Source organism: Procambarus clarkii, chromosome 75 (genome assembly GCF_040958095.1).
Source record: "Procambarus clarkii isolate CNS0578487 chromosome 75, FALCON_Pclarkii_2.0, whole genome shotgun sequence".
Taxonomy (NCBI): domain Eukaryota; kingdom Metazoa; phylum Arthropoda; class Malacostraca; order Decapoda; family Cambaridae; genus Procambarus; species Procambarus clarkii.
Window position 1 is genome coordinate 17,015,073 of NC_091224.1, and position 5,000 is coordinate 17,020,072.

General features: G+C 50.0%; 2 protein-coding genes across 2 annotated transcripts in view; both read right to left on the reverse strand.

Annotated features, from left to right (window-relative positions):
• LOC123749468 (uncharacterized) overlaps positions 1-5,000 on the reverse strand; it is a gene marked incomplete in the record, with an annotated part of 443,575 nt that overhangs the window by 390,731 nt on the left and 47,844 nt on the right.
• LOC138357019 (PE-PGRS family protein PE_PGRS61-like) overlaps positions 1-5,000 on the reverse strand; it is a 24,840-nt gene that overhangs the window by 1,497 nt on the left and 18,343 nt on the right. The window lies entirely within an intron of this gene.

Consider the following 5,000-nt stretch of genomic DNA (forward strand, 5'->3'; position numbering starts at 1 on the left):
TCCCCCTCGCAGCGTGCGGGAATTTAATCCCAGAAAGCAGAAAAGAGAGAGAGAGATATAGAGAGATATAGAGAGAGAGAGACAGAGAGAGAGAATTGCAGCTGTGGATTGGGTGGTAAGGAATACTAATTCAGAAAAGGGGGATTGAGATGATACCAATCAAGGAGAGAGCGGGAAGTCACGGCGGCTCAAGTAGGGTGTGTACACAGGACAACGAGGCCAGTGTTGGAGCCGCGCCCCTAGATACGTGACGCTGAACCCCTCTCCAAAATCGAAAGGCGTACAGGGTGATCTACTGAGAAAACTACAAGCACCTTAGAGTTAATTGTTGGTCGACCGGCGGTAGCGGAAGTGAGACTGCCGAGGTCGGTTGTCTGTTCCGGACAGAGAGTGGTTGGGGGAACGTTGTCTACCTGTACGGGAGGAACAGTCTGGTGCAGTAACCAGAGATCTTTTGGTGGTGTAAGTCCCAACCCTCACAGGTACGGGACCCAAGACATTACAACTATCTTTACTCTTCACCACCGTCCCTACCCTTCACCACCGTCCCTACCCTTCACCACCGTCCCTACCCTTCACTACCGTCCCTACCCTTCACCATCATCTCTACCCTTCACCACCGTCCCTACCCTTCACCACCATCCCTACCCTTCTCTACAGTCCATTCCTATCCATCACCGACGATGCCCTTAGTTTAAAGTCTTATTTGGGTACCGCGGAGGTACCTCTTACATCAGTCCTAATTGAGAACACCCATTACCCTGTTGGCCAACACGTTCTCAGACTTGGCTCGTTAAAGCGGCGGTCGATCTTAATGACTCGCTCATCAATTTTAACAAACTGCCTAAAAGCAGTTGTTTAACATGAAACTGGTTGTAAGCCGATTGGCATGTGGTGTTCTAAGGAACATTACGGCAGATAGCAGGCGGCTTGACATCTGCGAGGCACTACACATCAAAAAGTCAACACCAGCAATCAACAGCCAATTAATGCACAACTATATTCTACCCACTACCCAAGACTCCGCACGAATATAGAAGCATCAAGAGGAAGTATGGGCCAATAGGTCCTTTGCAGTTACGTCCATTCTTCCCTCTCATTTATCCAATTAATACCCAATGTTCCGTGTTCTGTCTTGTGTTGGTCAAAAGTTTGTTCATCTCATCCAAAACTGTTGCAACATATCACCTCACCCAAATGCGAGTATATAAGACAAGCTGTTTAAGTGTTAGCATTAAGTAAAACTCTGTTTAGCGTTTTCAGGTTACAGTTGAGTGTGTGAAAAATTAAGTCTTTGAAAATGTAATAAGTTATTATGAAACGCGTTCAAGCGTCGCGTCAAACTAGAAATAAAAATTAATTTTGGAGAATTGATTTTTCAATTGCCATCGACAGTAAAAAGAAACATAAGAAATATTGTGAAAATTCGTGTTAGAATTATTAATCTTACTTTTTCGGTCATATTTAACAACATATGTTTACAAGAAATATATACTAATTATTTATATATATATATATATATATATATATATATATATATATATATATATATATATATATATATATATATATATATATATAAATCACTCAATACCTCTATTGTTTCCATGGTGTAACCCACATTAGTAAAATCAAATATACGGCAAAAAAAAAAACTAAATGACATAGCAGAAAATTACATTTTCGATCAATCGTGATGAACAATTGTGATTAAACATTCTATAAATGCCTGCTAAACATAGCTCAAAAATTCGGCATTAATAGTTTAACCTTTTTTTTTATCCATAATGAAAATCCTCGGTGCAAAAAAAAATAAAACAAAAGCAAAAAAACAGCAGAGCAAAATAGAGCAAGAGAATTGGGTATTTTATAATTGTATTTTTGTTAATCTCTGATACAATTAGGAATAATGCAATTGGATTTTGTTTCGGATACATTCTTGAGTGGTGTAATTGTTTCTCGTGTGTGGTTGTATTCTTCCTGGAGTAATGTTGTTGTATTCTTCCTGGAGTAATGTTGTTGTATTCTTCCTGGAGTAATGTTGTTGTATTCTTCCTGGAGTAATGTTGTTGTATTCTTCCTGGAGTAATGTGGTTGTATTCTTCCTGGAGTAATGTGGTTGTATTCTTCCTGGAGTAATGTGGTTGTATTCTTCCTGGAGTAATGTGGTTGTATTCTTCCTGGAGTAATGTGGATGTATTCTTCCTGGAGTAATGTGGTTGTATTCTTCCTGGAGTAATGTGGTTGTATTCTTCCTGGAGTAATGTTGTTGTATTCTTCCTGGAGTAATGTGGTTGTATTCTTCCTGGAGTAATGTGGTTGTATTCTTCCTGGAGTAATGTGGTTGTATTCTTACTTGTGGCGTGTGGCTGTTGAAGGGTGTGGCTGTTGAAGGGTGTGGCTGTTGAAGGGTGTGGCTGTTGAAGGGTGTGGCTGGTGTAGGGTGTGGCTGTTGAAGGGTGTGGCTGTTGAAGGGTGTGGCTGTTGAAGGGTGTGGCTGGTGTAGGGTGTGGCTGTTGAAGGGTGTGGCTGTTGAAGGGTGTGGCTGTTGAAGGGTGTGGCTGTTGAAGGGTGTGGCTGGTGAAGGGTGTGGCTGGTGAAGGGTGTGGCTGGTGAAGGGTGTGGCTGTTGAAGGGTGTGGCTGTTGAAGGGTGTGGCTGTTGAAGGGTGTTGCTGTTGAAGGGTGTGGCTGTTGAAGGGTGTGGCTGTTGAAGGGTGTGGCTGTTGAAGGGTGTGGCTGGTGAAGGGTGTGGCTGGTGAAGGGTGTGGCTGGAAGGGTGTGGCTGGTGTAGGGTGTGGCTGTTGAAGGGTGTGGCTGGTGAAGGGTGTGGCTGTTGAAGGGTGTGGCTGTTGAAGGGTGTGGCTGTTGAAGGGTGTGGCTGTTGAAGGGTGTGGCTGTTGAAGGGTGTGGCTGGTGAAGGGTGTGGCTGGTGAAGGGTGTGGCTGGAAGGGTGTGGCTGGTGTAGGGTGTGGCTGTTGAAGGGTGTGGCTGTTGAAGGGTGTGGCTGTTGAAGGGTGTGGCTGTTGAAGGGTGTGGCTGTTGAAGGGTGTGGCTGGTGAAGGGTGTGGCTGGTGAAGGGTGTGGCTGGTGAAGGGTGTGGCTGGTGTAGGGTGTGGCTGTTGAAGGGTGTGGTTGTTGAAGGGTGTGGCTGTTGAAGGGTGTGGCTGTTGAAGGGTGTGGCTGGTGAAGGGTGTGGCTGGTGAAGGGTGTGGCTGGTGAAGGGTGTGGCTGGTGAAGGGTGTGGCTGGTGAAGGGTGTGGCTGGTGTAGGGTGTGGCTGTTGAAGGGTGTGGCTGTTGAAGGGTGTGGCTGTTGAAGGGTGTGGCTGTTGAAGGGTGTGGCTGTTGAAGGGTGTGGCTGTTGAAGGGTGTGGCTGTTGAAGGGTGTGGCTGTTGAAGGGTGTGGCTGTTGAAGGGTGTGGCTGGTGAAGGGTGTGGCTGGTGTAGGGTGTGGCTGTTGAAGGGTGTGGCTGTTGAAGGGTGTGGCTGTTGAAGGGTGTGGCTGTTGAAGGGTGTGGCTGTTGAAGGGTGTGGCTGTTGAAGGGTGTGGCTGGTGAAGGGTGTGGCTGGTGAAGGGTGTGGCTGGTGAAGGGTGTGGCTGGTGTAGGGTGTGGCTGTTGAAGGGTGTGGCTGTTGAAGGGTGTGGCTGTTGAAGGGTGTGGCTGTTGAAGAGTGTGGCTGGTGTAGGGTGTGGCTGTTGAAGGGTGTGGCTGGTGTAGGGTGTGGCTGGTGTAGGGTGTGGCTGGTGAAGGGTGTGGCTGGTGAAGGGTGTGGCTGGTGAAGGGTGTGGCTGGTGAAGGGTGTGGCTGGTGAAGGGTGTGGCTGTTGAAGGGTGTGGCTGTTGAAGGGTGTGGCTGTTGAAGGGTGTGGCTGTTGAAGGGTGTGGCTGGTGTAGGGTGTGGCTGGTGTAGGGTGTGGCTGTTGAAGGGTGTGGCTGTTGAAGGATGTGGCTGTTGAAGGGTGTGGCTGGTGTAGGGTGTGGCTGGTGTAGGGTGTGGCTGGTGAAGGGTGTGGCTGGTGAAGGGTGTGGCTGGTGAAGGGTGTGGCTGGTGAAGGGTGTGGCTGGTGAAGGGTGTGGCTGGTGAAGGGTGTGGCTGTTGAAGGGTGTGGCTGGTGAAGGGTGTGGCTGGTGAAGGGTGTGGCTGTTGAAGGGTGTGGCTGTTGAAGGGTGTGGCTGGTGAAGGGTGTGGCTGGTGAAGGGTGTGGCTGTTGAAGGGTGTGGCTGTTGAAGGGTGTGGGTGGTGAAGGGTGTGGGTGGTGAAGGGTGTGACTGTTGAAGGGTGTGGCTGTTGAAGGGTGTGGCTGTTGAAGGGTGTGGCTGTTGAAGGGTGTGGCTGTTGAAGGGTGTGGCTGGTGAAGGGTGTGGCTGGTGAAGGGTGTGGCTGGTGTAGGGTGTGGCTGGTGTAGGGTGTGGCTGTTGAAGGGTGTGGCTGTTGAAGGGTGTGGCTGTTGAAGGGTGTGGCTGTTGAAGGTTGTGGCTGTTGAAGGGTGTGGCTGTTGAAGGGTGTGACTGTTGAAGGGTGTGGCTGTTGAAGGGTGTGGCTGTTGAAGGGTGTGGCTGTTGAAGGGTGTGACTGTTGAAGGGTGTGGCTGTTGAAGGGTGTGGCTGTTGAAGGGTGTGGCTGTTGAAGGGTGTGGCTGTTGAAGGGTGTGGCTGTTGAAGGGTGTGGCTGGTGAAGGGTGTGGCTGGTGAAGGGTGTGGCTGGTGAAGGGTGTGGCTGTTGAAGGGTGTGGCTGGGACAGGGTGGGGCTGGGACAGGGTGGGGCTGGGACAGGGTGAGGCTGGGACAGGGTGTGGCTGGGACAGGGTGTGGCTGGGACAGGGTGAGGCTGGGACAGGGTGTGGCTGGGACAGGGTGTGGCTGGGACAGGGTGTGGCTGGAACAGGGTGTGGCTAGGACAGGGTGAGGCTGGGACAGGGTGTGGCTGGGACAGGGTGTGGCTAGGACAGGGTGAGGCTGGGACAGGGTGTGGCTGGGACAGGGTGTGGCTAGGACAGGG